General features: G+C 37.4%; 1 protein-coding gene across 16 annotated transcripts in view; it reads left to right on the forward strand.

Moving 5' to 3' along the window:
- BAZ2B (bromodomain adjacent to zinc finger domain 2B) overlaps nucleotides 1–15,354 on the forward strand; it is a 121,911-nt gene that overhangs the window by 17,569 nt on the left and 88,988 nt on the right. The window contains exon 1 of one of the 16 annotated variants that reach the window (XM_019290366.2): nucleotides 12,032–12,074. The exons of the other annotated variants lie outside the window; for them this stretch is intronic. The gene's annotated coding sequence lies outside the window, so the exon portion shown is untranslated. Of the gene's footprint in view, nucleotides 1–12,031; nucleotides 12,075–15,354 lie in introns of those variants that run through there. 16 annotated transcript variants of the gene reach the window in all.

The following is a 15,354-nucleotide window of genomic DNA, read 5'->3' on the forward strand; positions in this document are numbered from 1 at the left end:
CTGGCCCAGGCTGCGCAGGGCAATGGGGGAGTGTTCACAGTGGTGGAGGAATTCAGATAAAAGTGTATTGGTGATATTTGGGGACATGGTTTAGTTGTGAACTTGGCAGTGGTAGGTTAGTGGATGAAGTCTATGATCTCAAAGGACTTTTCCAATCTAGATGATTCTATAAATGTGCTTGTTTAGTTGTCGTCTCATGTCATCATATCATAAAGTTGTAGTTGTTTAGTTGAGTCGGAGCCTGCATCTGCCTCCGTCTGCTCAGAAGGAGACTGAAGTAGATCTCAGGGTTTGCCAGTGCACAAGTTTGCCACTACATGTAGGGCATGTATCGTGACTCAGATGCAGTTAGATTAGGTCAACACATCTTAATCCTGAGTAGTTTTACGTGTGTGCCTTCATAAACAGACATTGACCTACTGACACTTAGAGGAGCTAAGCATGTAAAACTGTTTTGCAGAATCTTAACCTTAAATTAGTGACTGGTCTCTTTTCATGATTTCGGTAGTAACCTTAATGGTATTTTAATACCTTTATATAATTTTTTCTTTAAAACGTAGCAATATAGACTTTTTCTCATCAAACTTATTTACCATGTTTCAACAACCTTCTCATTTCATTAACTGATACCTTCTCTACTATGAAAAATGTTTAGCCCTCTTGGACTAAATCACAGTAGTCAGAAGAATGTAGGCTGTAAAAATTCAGGGTGTTTTTCTCTGGGCAGATTGCTAACTTGGCCGGTTTTGGTTTTGTTTTTTGAAGATAAATGCCTTGTCTAGACACAATCGTCAGAGAAATAAGGGAACTAATACATGTGACTGCTAATCTGGTGAATATAATACTTTTTTGTACTTGAAAGTTTGGCTTTGATGCATGTACACTATTAACGTGTGGTTTTTAATCAGGTGACATGCCATTCCAGTGAAGAAGCTGCCTATGGTGCATAGAATGACATTAGTTAAAAAATGAAACACTTTTGAATACAGATTCTATATAATGTAGATTTTTGATAATGCTAAAGTAGTTATTGTCATGGATCCAGAGCTTGTTAGCCATGGAGCTGCAGATTTACTTTTATTTGCGACTTTATTATGAATAGAGATTGAACTCAAATGCTGTTTATAGAATGGAACAAGCAATTTCTGATGAAACGCAACTGGTACCATAATGCTTCTGAATACTCCTAATTAAGCAGGAGGTTCCTTTGTGCCTCTTTCCCTTTAAGTAGCTGTTGTCAACATGTAAAATTTTATGACTGTGCTTTCTGCTCACCTGTTTGTCCATATGCCTGTCCATTCGATGCCATAACTTTTGTTTGTCATTTCATTTCAGCCATAACTGAAAGTAGGCTAGGCATTCAACAGTAAAGTTCTACAGTTTTCTGAAAATTAATCACTGTATTGAAGAAGATGGACAGATCAGGCCCGCCTGCTGAGGAAGTGGTAGGCCAGTATTAGTGTTACTTCACCACTGCCCCAAGCAGTTCTCTGATTCCTCAGTGTGTGCCTGCTGTCCAACAAGTATATATGCTGTCAGCACTGTCCTTGTCAAGTGGGTTGTTGAAGTGGACTTGTATTTCCTCATGGGGTCTGGTTTATGGCAGTAGGAAAATGCAGGAATCCTAGGAACACCACTCACAGGAGCATTTTTTCAGTCACCTCAAAAGTAGCACATGAGGAAACCTGTAGTAAAAAGCTTCTGCATAGTACCATCTACATGGGTTTTGTGCACAGTGGAATGTGGATAGTGGATACTAAATTTTACTTTCTTGGATGAAAATTTTGTTTTCAGAATAAATTCAGTATGATTTCAATTAAAAAACGTTGGTCACTTTTAAGTAACATGACTAGAATGATGTTTACATCTGTAACTACAAGCAGTACGTAATTCAATAATTTCTATTGGTGAAAATACCTTAAAATCATTTCCATGTGCGCATTATTTCTTATTGAGGGCACACAGATAGTCTAACACAAGTCATGCTGACTTGTTATCTTTCCATTCCAGTATTATGTGAGAGAACAAACATTTGCATTGATACGTGAAATGAAAACTTGCCTTTCTGAAATGCATGCACATAATAATACACAGTTTTCCAGAGCTTTCATTTTAGTCGAGCGTTTTTCAGAACCGAAGTCTGTGTGCTTACCGGTGCCCTGTGGAATGGATTGTGTGGATGTGTGACGTGGATGGCTTGCAGACAGCTGATTGCTGTTTTCATTAATAAAATCAGGACTTGCTATTTTATGTAGTCAAATGTAAGTGAAAAATACAAGAATTTAGAAGATACAGTCATAGCTATTTTTTAATGCAAGTGAAGTGTCTGCCCTCCTTCACCCTCCCCCATCCCCTCTCCTCCGCTCCTGCCATGTGTTGTGGACTGGATTTCAGTGATCTAGTAGATTCACTGCCATCCTGTAAATTGTCAACTGGACTAGCAAGAGTACTGTTGGGTTTTTTTGTGATACAGGCTTTTTTATCACCTTTGATACGATTATTTGCACATGGACCAATTTAAAGCCTTTGGTTGTTCCAGAGGAGTAATAGATTAAAGTTACTGTATTAATTTGATAAAATCCGTTCACTAGTTTATTTTTTTAATGGTTGTAACTTCTGCCTTTTAATAACATTTCTGCAAATATGAAGACATAAAAGGGGTGTGTGTGTATGTATCTGTATATATATAGATATATTGTGATTTTTAAAATTTAGAAAACCTCTGTTTCCCTTTGGTCTTTGCAGTGCTAAAGTTAGTTTACCAGCTGCAGTGCCTTTTTTTGGTAAGGCAGTAAAATTCAGAAGTTTAACAAATGTTAAAAAACAAACACCCCCCCCCCCTATTTTTAATAAAACCCCCTAGTTTTTTTATTTTTAGTAGTTGTTTTGAAAAGTAATGCTGCCTAGTACTAGACATGTAACTAGGAAACATACTGTATGATTCATTAGCTTGTAATTTTTGTTGTGATTAATAAGATCAGTGTTCTGATCTAAATGTAGTAGTAATGTAAACTGATAAAGATGACTACAGGATTTTTAATGTAAATAAAATATTTTACTAAATACTGTAAAATGAAGATACAATACTCGAATGAGATATGAGGTATTTTATTATCACAGCTTCTTTGAATCCTGATATATTTTCCTTACGTATTGTGCTAGTTATATTGCTAGATATTTGTTATTGGCATCTTTCAATACAAGGCTGTGTGAGTCAGATTTGAATGTGTGCCTCTTCTGTAGGAGCATAAAATCAGCAGGCTGTGGTTCTCAAGAGCAGAATGGAGGAGTATGCATTGGGAAATACAGAAGAGGGAATGTGGTATTACTGTCTAAGGACTGTGTGATATGTGGAGTGTTACTCTGATTGTTTTGTATGACAGCTGCCCGTGTAGGAGCCTGTGATTGTTGTCTTAGAAGAAAGAGTGAGAGCCTAAAATTGTAGGGGTTTGCCCTACTGAAATGAAGTGGTGTGTGTGTTTGAATATTGTATTACGTTGCCTTGGTTTGTGGATAGATGGAAACTGTACGTCCCTGTGAGAATATTCCAGTGCCTAAAAGTGTTACACATGTGCATAAGGAAGGTGCTGGTATCTTGGGCAAGAGCGAATTAGAATTGCAGTAGATCATTGTTTTTCCATAATATGCATTTATAGGTAAAAGCTGTCTTCATTGCTAAAATGCTCTTATTTGTTAAATCTGTTCCAGTTTTATCTGATGTGCCTATAAAATATAAGTAATGATATGTAGTAAATGATTTGATCCTGGCATTATCTAAGTCATTTTTTCTGGAAATGGTTTTGTTCTTGGCTTCCGGTACTTCTCTGCCAAATAAACCTTCCAATACATTACTTAGGATTATTTTTCCCCAGATTTTAATTTCTGAGTTCTGCTTTATGAAAATATGTTATATCCTACCTGCTTCAGGTTATGTGGTTTCTTGTATACTTCGAAAAATTCTTTTTTGTATGTATAGCCCATCAAGAGAATAATTACAAGTAACTGTAAACAGTACCTGTGTTTCTGCCTCAAAAATGCTGCTTCTACATTATGTTTAAATTAACTCTTCAGTGTCACACAACATGGGGGGTTTTTTTCTCTCATGGTATCTCGGGCTCTAAATGCCAGGTGATTGGTAGGGGAGGTTTAGACAGGATATTGGAAAGGAATTCTTCCCCATGAGGGTGCTGAGGCCCTGGCACAGGTTGCCTGCAGAAGCTGCGGCTGCCCCATCCCTGGAAGTGTCCAAGGCCAGGTTGGACAGAGCTTGAAGCAACCTGGGCTAGTGGAAGGTGTTCCTGTATATACACACATATGTATACACATACATTTTTAAAAAATTTATTTTTAAAAGTTGGATTAATTGGTTTTGTAGTCAGGTAGGGTGATGTTTCTGTGATTGATGTAGACATATAAAGACGGAATCTGATATAAAGGATGTTTAAATGTAGCTGTGCTTGGTAACCAATTAATTTCCAATTTCATTTGGTTGAAATGCTTTAGCTTGCAGCTAGTAATTGCTTTTATTGGAGAGGATACAAGCTGTTTACTATTTGTCACATCAGAGCGTGTCAAAGTTTTGGAGATCAAACTTTTTTTTTAAGGACCTGGGTTAATAATATCTTTACATGGAAAGAGTTATCTTCTTGTTACAGTTTTCAGAGTAGAACTCTTATCTTGTGTACTCAATATGATCTAATTGTGAATCAAACCTATATTTCACACCTCTTCTAACCATGTGTTACCAGACTTCAGTGCTGGGAGACTTAATTAAAAGTGACTTACTGACATTTTAGATATGTCTCAACTATGTGCTGCCTGTGTGACTAAACACGTTCCTAATAGAGGTGAGAATTTCTGAAATATCAAAGAACTTAAAATTATTTGTACTTTTCATCATCATCCTAATAGTCTCACTTAATTCTTGTGAGGCTTTACGGTTGCATTGCATTTTTGTTCTTAAGTAAGCTATAGTATTAATGGGGAAAAAAAAAAAGGCTTTTTAAACTTCCTAAGAGCTTTGTTTTATTCTTATTTTCTTCCTTTGGCTGATTTTTTCATTCTTGCTTTCTCTGTCTTTTCCTCAGCTATGTTTGTGTCTGTGTGGCTATTGCTTTTATAATACTGTCTAGGATTCTCTGAATGATGTACAAGGTAGTGAAGTTTTTTGGTTTGTGACTGGGGCACTATGCAAAACAATAATTGTGTCTTTTTGGCAGACTGGAGCAGCTGTGTGAATGCTGAAGCTGTCTTGCTGCTCCCCTCTTGTTTGCAAGAGCTTACAACATTGCAGAGCAGATATGCAGTCTTCAAAGAGAGGATCAAGTCCTCCTGGTGCAGTAATTCTCAGGCTTTCTCTTACTCTTTAGCTCAAAATGGATGTTAAAGGCTGAAATGGCACTTCGCTAGAAGAAAAAATTCTTTTCACATTTTTTTATCTTCCACTGAAGGTGATGACAGGAAGAGGAGCAGTTTTGAATTTTTACCGACAGTGTTTCTTTCTTCACTTTCCTTTTCTTTCACTGGCATGATAGAGTTGTTAACCAACATGTCCTCACTTGTTAGAGAATAGCCTTGACGCAATTCTTATTTCTCAAATGTACGGAAGTGGCACTTAGGGAGGTTATGTAGAATGGCCACGCTTTTTAGTCCTAAAGTGTGCTTGCTGATCCCTGTAAGTGCTGAGTCAGAGAAAAATTCTGTCATGTCTGTAGAATGTGGGAGTCGATTAAAACTAATTAAAGCGATGCAAAAGCCTTTCAGCACTTTTGGGCAAGCTTTGCTAAAAGATCATTTTTTCACAGGTCTTGAATCTTGATCTAAATACCTAATTATGATGTAGATCATGTCATAGCTGACATCATTGCTTTCAGCCGTCATAACAGTGAAAGGTCCTGATGTGGAAAGGTTCATGGCATAAGTGTGTCCAGTGTGCTGACAGAGCTTTGACAGTCCATGCAGCTTTTGTTTCTTCTGCGGTGATTTTTTTTTCTGAGTAGCCAAGTGTCAGAATCTCACCTTGTCCAGCTGCACAAAATGGTCAACAATGTGAATAAACCCCCATAGCTCAGCATTCTGAACTTTACTGCTCTTTAGCTTGATCTATTTTAGGGAGAGGATAGTGATGCAAAAAAGTGGCATGTTTTGCAGACATGCTTTACCTGAAAAATGCAAAAAGGACTTAGAAGTTGAATTTGTTTTTTAGTACTACTGAACTAAATGAAGCCTCTGATCGATTGTTATGCTTTTGTGGTCTGTTGCATTGAAACAGAAATAAGCACAAAGGAAGATTCTTTGTTCTTCACACAGTGTATATAGTGATTTTCGGCATTTGGAGGTCAAATAATGAATAATTGCTTTAATATGAGAATTAGTAATATTTTTAAAGTATTTGAAAATGGTCAAACAAACAAGTTTAAATTAATGGAGACTTAAAGAAATATGACAATTCAGAGGATAGTAAGGACTCTGTCTAGAAGGTATTTGGTGTGATCGTACAGTTTTGTGCCAGGGAAGGCTTAGATATTGGATATTAGGAGCAATTTCTTCCCTGGAGGGGGTTGTTAAACCCTGGCACAGGCTGCTCAGGGCAGTAGTGGAGTCGCTATCCCTAGGGGCGTTTAAAAGCCATGTGGGTGTGGCACCTGGGGACATGGATTAGCAGTGGCCTTGGCAGTGTTGGGGGAACAGTTGGCCTCAACAGTCTTGAAAGGCTGTTCCAACCTAAGCAATTCTGTGTAAGTGGATCTCTGTACACAGGAATTGAATATGAGAGAAGTCTCCAGCTGCATAGATCAAATTGCTTGGACAAAAAACCACAGTGGAACTATGTGCGAGCCTCAGGCATTTTGGGGCCAATTCATAGGTCCTGTGTGCAGTGTTCTAGCAGCTAACTAACTTCTGTATTTCCAGAAGCAGGTACTTACCTAAGGCTTTGTGTGGCTTACATTACTTTGTGTGGCTTCTACTTCCATAAAGCAGTGCTACCATGCTCACTGGAAGAATCCGGCTTCTTGCGCTTAGGACATGCGTCCTAAAAATGGATAACTCCCATTTTTTGCTGCTGAAAAGATGATTTCTTAGTACAGTGAAACTGAATTAACATTTCTTATCTTCATTCTGTTTGTATGAAGTTAAAATGTAGGTAGAGGCCTTGGTTTTCCTGCCACTTCTAGAATTTTGTCTAATGTGGGTAGTTTTTTGAGGACTGATAAAATAATAGCGTGAGAAAACTGGGCATTTGGGAGCAGAAGAAGTTATGCTTGTATTTCTCCTTTCAAATACTTAACCTGAGGAATGTCCAATTGCAAATGACTGGAAAAAATGAGAAAATCTTAAAGAAATGAGACCTAGTGTAACTAGATCATATCGAAGATGGTTTAGTGCGGGGGTTTTTTTGGTGGATCCCCGCTTCCCGCCCCCTCAGTTGCATTGTTTCTGTTTAGAAGGTGCAGCAAGAGCTGTAAAGAGCTTATCCAGTGAAGGATTCTGCACAGCAGGGAAGCATGTGACCACTGAGTCTTCATGGAACAATATTTGAGTGAGTAGCTGAGGTAAATATGTCTCTAGATGGGAGCCTTTTTGTGCAGTGACTTTAGTGATTCTCTGACGTGATTGTTACATTGGGAATGTCCTGGTAAGTCCTCATCTGGAATACAGTTGATTTCTGTTTTGTTCCAGAAGGATTATTCATATTCAAGAAGCATATTTTTAATGGGTGAAGGGTACGTACACTGGGATTCTGAGGGTAATCTGGAGACTTACAGAAGGATTTGAATGAATTTAGGCTGCTTTAGTTTAGCCAAATTAAAACCTTATATACTCCGTGCACACTCCGGCCCCATGGTCCACAAGCTCCCAAGAAAAACAGTGTAAAGAGCATAGAAATTGCAGGATTCAAGCAAATGGGGTCAAGCTGATGAAGAACAATTTTAGGCTGAAAACCTGAAGATTGGAGAAGAAAACCAAATTTGAAGGTGGTGCTTGCTCCATTTTGAGAAGAATTGCCTGATGTGGGATAGGAAGGAAGTAGATTTGATCCAGAAGTCATTTTCAGTTGTGTGCTCTTTCCATATTAGTTCACTGATTTGTAGAAGGGGGCAGGGGGAGAATTTCAAGCAGGTAAAACTCAACTACATAAATCTTGTAAATGAAATAAAACCGAGAACCCAAACTCTTAGAGAAAACAATTGATTTCTGTTACTTTTATGTTCTTCATAGCAACTGATGCATAAATATGACAATGAAATACTGAACTCCTGTTGAATTATCAGTTTTCAGAATCATAAGGGCTAATTTTGCTTTGGCAGATTAAACATTTTCTGAGATTTTTTTTTTGGTTGATCTTTTGTTCTAAATCCATTTTTTTGGATGATCGGTTCTCCAATATTAGTTCATCACAGGAGAGAAGTCTTTAAAAAAACTATAAAAATATGTGTGTGGGGTTTTTTAAATCAGAGTACTTAACTTAAACTGTATTTTAAGCCCATGACTTCTCTTTTCCTTCTGACTTTTCCAGTAGAAAGGGTTTTCAGTAAATGCATTGTCATGTGCTAGTCTTTATTAGGTATTGATGACTTTTCTGCTAAGCCTTTTAAAACTACCAAAACTGGCATATCTTGTCTTTATGCATAGAGAAACTTGCTTCAGTTTTTTTCAAATGTTCAGGTAAGTTTAAAGGAATAAGGGCCCCCCATTTTATCAAGTGTTCTTTCTATAGGGTTTTCAAGAACTACTGGTTACAAATATTAATAGAAGTATGAAACAGATTGATAAAGCTCCCTAATCTCACCTTCTCAGTCTTTTATAAATGCTACAACTCTGTTAGCTTTGCCGTCAGAGTCAACTTTCGGAGCAGACAAGTCCCGAATTACTAAGGAAAAACAGGAAGAATGTAACCTGAAAACAATGTTCTTTCAGTCTTTGTTTGCAATATAATTAAAAAGGGCACAAAGTTTTTAAAATACAGGCATATCTTTTGTAGTGTGTTTGCATTGGAGAAATAAGCAAATTGCCATCAAGATAGAAAATGTCTTCCCTCACAGTTTTATGAAAACGTTGCACATTTTGCTGCATTCTGCAGTGCTTTCAGATACTAAGTTTTGATTTAACTGAGAAGATGCCATTGCCAGAATGTAAACCAGTTATTCTAGTCTTGCTTAAAAACCCAGCTTGCAAAGTGATAAGAGTAACAAAGGTGGGAATTCACCTCACCCTGTCTTCCCACTGAAGTCAAACCTTAACTAGCTCCATTTATATGCTAATATTAAGCACATGAAGCTTCCTTTGTCTTTTACTTTTTACACAGTAAGGAAATAGTGCAGGGAAGCCTGATTAGGTTACATTAATGTTGCACAGTCCATAATGAGATTTGAAAAGAAACAATAAAATCACTCTTCTCCACGTTTACTGTCCCGTTCTCCATTGACTATGTCTGTTTTTCTGTTCTTTCTTTTGTTTTAAATATTCAACTTCCACCTCTCTCCATTGAGTGTGGAATGTTGGCTATTTCTGGCCTTTTATTCTTAAGTTGCATTAGGGTTTTGTTTGTGTCTGAGGATACTTTGTTTTACACTTTCTAATAATTTGTTCTAAAAACAAATCTAAAGAATAAACCACAAAAAATGCTTCTCTGCAGGGCTTTAATGGAATAACTGGGAGTACTGAAAGGAAGAATAAACTAGTTTCAAGGACTTCCAGTATTGAACAGTGAAATGGCAAATCCTGAGCTTTTCATGTTTGTGTGTGTGCAGTTATATCAAGAAAGAGAATATTTAGTCTGAAACAATGTTCTTTGGTCCTTTAAAGTATTTTTTTTTTTTATTGTTCGGAGAAGTTGGTGTTGTGTAATTTCCTTCTGTTCATGCCAAATCATGCCTTTGCTATTGAGTTTTACCTTGGTTTTCCATTTGGGGCACCTGTTGACTCTGTGCATTGGACACTGGGGCTACAACCAGTCTATGTGTGTTTAATCAGGGAGCCATAGTAAAGCCTGTTTTTAAAAATACTTCGTGACTTGATTCAAGGCTGAGGAAGGTGTGACTGTGTAGTATCCCTGCCTGCCAGGTTCTTAAGTAGCTGGTTATCAGTCTTGGCAAGAGGCAAGCAAGCACCTGAAGAGCTCTTTTCACTGCCCTCTGCTGAACGTCTAACCTTTGTCCCAAAGTTCAGGTTTTGGGGGACTGTTCAGTGCCTTCAGGACTGATCCCACACCCCAAACTTAGCAGTGCCATAGGAATATATGTAGTCAGAAGTACAACATTTGTGTAGAATCTTAGCTGAGAAGCAAGTACTTGAGCTTTGAGCTTCAGTTAGTGCAGGAAATGCCACGTTTCCAACTTAAGAAAAGAAGTATGACTTTGTTTTCTGCTTTCTGGAAGAAAAGTCAGGGCTCTGGTCAGCCAGCAGGATGATTGGGGGTGTAGCAAAGTACATAATTTTTAAGCTTCCCCTCTCTCAAGTGTTTTGCTCCCACTGTTTAAATAGTGTAATTACTGTGTGGTATCTTCTGTCTCCTCTCTTGTTTTGGTTCCAGTAGGTTGGGGTTTTTTGGTGGTGTCAAAGTATGGCAGTAGGGTACAGAAGGAGATGATCAATGTTTAGATTTCCCCTTGGGAGAATAAAGATGATACCCTTCCTTTGTAGGCTGATGATGTTGCCACTGACTGTTGTGAGGAATGTTTGTTCCTGGCTGTCCTTTGTCAAGGGAGAAAAATATCTCTTGCTTTCCTGGCAGGCCTGGGAGTGTAGCTTGATATTGGTGGCCATAACAAACAAAAAAAGCAGTTTGAATTAATTTAGAGGTTGTAATTTAAGATTGAATTAAAGAAAAACTCCGGCTGCTGTTGATGCAACTGCCTACCTAGTTTTAAATTATCTAGCTTGCCTAACTCTAAAAGAAGTTCTTGCTCATGTAGATGATTGAAGTTTTGTTTGTGTAAACTTGTTAGTGTGCTTTCTTGTCTGTGCCACTGTGAGATAGGTGAGCTTTATGGTCACGCAGCCGTGTGATGCTGTAGAAAAGGATCTAGAGCAAAAATACCTGTTTTTCTACACATTTGTTTTCTAAAAAGTATTCAGTGTAAAAGTCCCAATCAAGGCAAACCCAAAGAAAAATCCTGAAATGCTATTTTAGTCTAGCATTTTTGATATGTAGGCAATTTTGCCCATTTGCTTAGTTAAAATTGTCTATCAGTGTAGCTGAAGAGAGCACCTCTAAGCTTTGTAAAGCAAGTCCATGTTTAATGCTACAGACAGTATTTTTAAAGTACCAAGCTGTAAAATTTCACTGAATCTTTACATGTCTTCAGAGAAAAAATATACATTAGAAAAGTCCAACAGTATTGGATTTCTACTGCTATAGCAAGTAACATTTTTCTGAAATGGAAATGTTGCATCTGTTGTGCTGTTTTTGGTGTCCTATACAGTGTGTGTGAACTAGGTGTTTAGAAAAATTTGATCTACCCAGGGAAGAAAAAATCTGGGAAGTAAACAATGCAAACAAGTGTTCAAAATTACTTTGAGTTTTAAATTTTCAGTGAATTATGTGTGGATTGTGTACTGATGCACAGATGCTTCTGAATTCTCATAGTGTGAAGAGAATTTGAAATCTGTGTGCTTTAGAGAGCATCACTAATGGAATGAAGCTCTAGTTTCATTATAAAAAAATTGCGATTTTCCTTTCATTTTTGGGAATTTTTTTTGCATTTTGACAGATTCCTTTGGCTTACTGTGTTTATCAAAGGGGTGCACATTGTACTGTATCATTCACAATTTACTTACGGTAAAAGGGCTATGTGTATTTAAACAGACGGTTGCAAACAAATCAAGTGTTATTATATAACATTTATCTTCAGCTGTTCCTCTTGTAATGGCTTCATATCTGGCAGTGGGAAACAAGGTGCTTTCACTGTGCTGGAAATACCTCACGTACTTTTTTTTGATAAATTTTGCTGTTCTGTTTGATGTGTCTTTCTTTGTCCTTGTAAAAGTTACTTGATGACTCAGTTCATCATCAGTTTTCTGTTTTCAGGTTGCAGAACAGCAATGTCACAGAACTGACCACGTTGGTCACAGTAAGTAAGCTGTAGCAGTAAGCGTTCTGATAGTTCTCTGAGAAGCACGACTCATGCAGGGAAAAGGAAAATATTACATACTGAATGGCTTCGTGCTAAATTCTGCGTCCAGGTCCTGATTTCAGCCAGGCATTAAGTACAGCCTTAGCTAAAACTTACAGATTCTTAGTCCATGCGTGCAGTTATTTTTGTGACTTCAGGTTTAGCTGTTGAGATGGTCTTTAACAATTAACATCCATCATACTGTTACCATTCTTTCGGGATTACTTTGTATGTAGGCTTGAAATATGAATTTGATAGCATGTAATTTTAGCGTATACCTTTGGTAGTTTTGATGTCTATTGTACAGTTTACAGAGTATTTAAAACTAGTTGAGAGTTTGTGCTGGGAGTTTAATTCCAAAATCGGTTTTAGCAACTTTGGAAGGCATTTTGCGCAGTCAGAGAATACTTGCTATTTTGCTAGATGTTGAGCGTGAGTTTTCTTGTTTTACTAGGCTGGGTGATACAGTGGAGTCTTAGGTCTCAATAGCAACCTTGTGGCCCTCATCCCAGATGTAACTTCACAGTCAGTAGAGGTGAAATTTGCACTTACAGTAGGAAAGAAAAGCCTAAATCAATCATTTTTTGCATGCTGGTTAAAATAATTTATAAGATTAAAGTTAAAAGGCTCAGGTTTCAGAAGTGCTTTCTGTACAATGTGGAAGGAGAAGCTGTTACAGCCACTACATGTGACTTAATACAGTGTTTATGAGAGTGGCAAGAGCACCACCAGCAGCTGCTAAATTCAAAGAATGAATAGGTTAAGAGAAAAGAGCAGATGTATTAAATAGGAGGGATCAAGTGTATTAAAGTTCAAAAGAGCAGTTTTCTAGTGAACATATTGCTCAGGCAGTGATAGGAGAGCAGGTAAGGGTGGGAGGTATGATAGCTTGCTATTCTGAAGTCATGAGCAGTATTCTGAACCATTAAAAAAATCAAAAAGCAGAACTAGGCAAGTCATTAAGTAATTTGCAGTAACGGACAGAAATAGGAAGGCTTTATCTAGTATTTAATATTTACTGCAGAATCATATTGTGAAACTTCCTGTAATGCTGTAGTATACTGCCAGCTTCTGTAGTGTGAGCTGGCTTTAATGAAAAAGCCTTCATTTCGTAAAAGCTTTAACCCTGTTGTTTTTTTTGGTAATGAGGTAACATTTTTTTCTGGGATGTACTGAGACTGCTACTTTCCCAGCCTCCAGTGACTGAAGAAGGATGTAGAAACTTGCTAGAAGAAGCTTCCCGTTTTGCAGTTTTGCTTCCAGTTGTGGAACCTTTTTTGAAAAAAAGCCCTTTACCTTAGGAAGGAGATACAGTTCCGCTAAGAATACAGGTGCATTGCTTGAGTTAAAAATTTGTCCTGACTTCTGAACACTCAAGTGTTACAAGGGCTACTTCCTCCTTAATGCTTTGGGAGTTATTATCTGCAAACAAGTCCTACTCTGTGGGGCAGTTTTTCCTAGACCTGCAAGCGTGGAATGAGAACTGCTGCTGGCGGCCGCTGACCGCTGTTCCTCTGTGGAACCATCAGGATGAATGCTGAAGAAAAAAGTGCCTTACTCAGGAAAATGGGAAAAATGGTCCATAAATGCTCTAGTTGACATGCATGAATTTCCTCCCCTTAAGTGTGCAACTGGAGGAGAATAGAAGGAATTTATAGTAAGATTTATGCTTTTTGATGAGTTATCTTGTAGGCAATAAAAAATACAAGAGAAACAATAGCCAGGTGTAGATTTCTTTCTTTCAACAAACTTAATTTTAATGCTGGCTGTCAGTACTAACTCAGTGTGCCAGTTTCTTTGTGTGTTTGTCCAACCATATTTAATTCTTTTCTGAGAGATGAAAAATATCGAATCTCTGAATAATAATCAAAAATGTATCCCTAATCATATCTAACATTTTTGTGAGTACAGTCAATTTTTTTAGCCTACAGGACATTCTTCGCTATGAAGCAATAATAACCCTTGCATCCAAACAAAGAAACGGAACTTCAGTGTGCCTTTGGTTGTAACAAATAGGTTGATGAAGGGAGAGCTTGAAAAGATTAGGAAACATGGCAAGTAATAATTCCTTCTGTGTTGTCAGTTGTGGTGTTGATGGTCTGCCTGTCTGTTTGGTGGGATTTTTTTTTATTTTTCATGTTAAAACGATGCCATTTTAGATACGAAGTTCTTGTGGATACTAATTTCTACTCCCCAAATACAAAATTATTTTAATTCCTAGTCATGGCTCTTTTTATTTGTTACAAAAGGCGACAATGGTGAATTCTAACAGTCCCAATTTATTTGTGGAAACGGCTAATTTAGAATGTTGACACAGTACTTGAAAGTGATGCAGGTAATACGTCCTAAAAATTTTCTGTATGGTTGTAACTAAACACGTTCTTAATGGCTATAGTAAAAGAAATGAGTTAAAAGTAGAAGATTAGCTCAGCAGAAGGCTGAACAAAATTTTCTGGAGTAAAGTTAGGAAATTAAGAAGAGAGGTCTCTTTCACAAAAACTGTGATGACGAGGCACATTTGTGAGAGATGTTGCCATTACAGGAATACTAGTGTTGGGTGAGTATGGCAATGAGCAGAAGCATCTTCATAGGTGAAATCGACACATAAGGATTTTTTTTCCATTTTTTTTGGAGGGGAGGGAGGAGGGGAATAAAAAAAGCAAATAAGAGCAAGATGTTAGAAGATTCAGAAATCAAGCATTCTACAGAAAGTTTAAGTAGGGATTTTAACAGGTTTTGAAAACTACCCAATTTCTTTTCACAGTAACAGAGTATTCAGTGGCCTACTTGGAATTGGCATCTAGGAGTGTGAAAGCAAATGGCAACAAAAAATGAGTGCGAGTCAGACCCATGAAAGATTTTGTGTATTTCAGTTACTGGTTCTAAAATATGGAAGCAAATTGCCTGCCAAGAAAACCCCTTTTCTTACTTGACATTTAAACATAGATAAATAATAGCCTGTTTGCAGCTAAATAAAAACACAGAAGACTTGCAGAAGCAAGCGAATTAGGCAAACAGTTTTTATTTTATTTTTATAAAACCATCTGCTTTATCTCTTGCAGCTTCTATATCAGAACAAAAGAAAATTAACAAAAAATGGGATTGTTGAACCGGAAGTGAAATTTGATAAATCTGGAAACTGGCAGCTAATGAGAAACTATTGATAATGAGTTGGAACACATATTATGGAGAAGTAAGGGGGAAAGAAAAAAGGAAAAATTGTTGAACTCGGGCTAAC

The sequence above is a fragment of the Corvus cornix genome, chromosome 7, assembly GCF_000738735.6.
Source record: "Corvus cornix cornix isolate S_Up_H32 chromosome 7, ASM73873v5, whole genome shotgun sequence".
NCBI classification, from domain to species: domain Eukaryota; kingdom Metazoa; phylum Chordata; class Aves; order Passeriformes; family Corvidae; genus Corvus; species Corvus cornix.